This window comes from Carlito syrichta, unplaced genomic scaffold (assembly GCF_000164805.1).
Source record: "Carlito syrichta isolate Samal-C Ts95f unplaced genomic scaffold, Tarsius_syrichta-2.0.1 Scaffold311628, whole genome shotgun sequence".
Lineage (NCBI taxonomy): Eukaryota > Metazoa > Chordata > Mammalia > Primates > Tarsiidae > Carlito > Carlito syrichta.
Window position 1 is genome coordinate 977,464 of NW_007255724.1, and position 505 is coordinate 977,968.

A 505-nucleotide genomic window follows, 5' to 3' on the forward strand; every position below is an offset into this window, starting at 1 on the left:
GTAGCTGGAAATTACAGGCATGCGCTACCACGCCCGGCTGATTTTTTGATTTACTGTAGAGATGAGGTCTCGCTGCCCAGGCGGGTCTTGAACCCGCGGGCTCAGGCAATCCACTCACCTCAGCCTCCCAAAGGCGCGGGATTACAGGCTGAGCCACCAAGCCCGGCTATTTATTTTCATTTTAAGAAAACTTTTAATTAATATATACGTACATGAAGTACCCAAGTCATCATTGTACAGCTTGATGACTTTTTACAAAGTGAAGACACTAGTCATTCAGCATCAAGATCAAGAAACAGAGCCTACCAGAACTCAAGAAGCCCTCTACATTCCTGCTAATGAATGACTACTATTTTCCTATTCTAAATTCTAACACCAATGTTTAATTTTTCCCTTTTTGAAATTTCTATAAATGGAATCATGAGATAGATAGATATATATATATGCTTCTTTGTTGGGCTTTTTTCCCTCCAAATTCTCTCTGTGAGATTCATTAGTAGTGTAC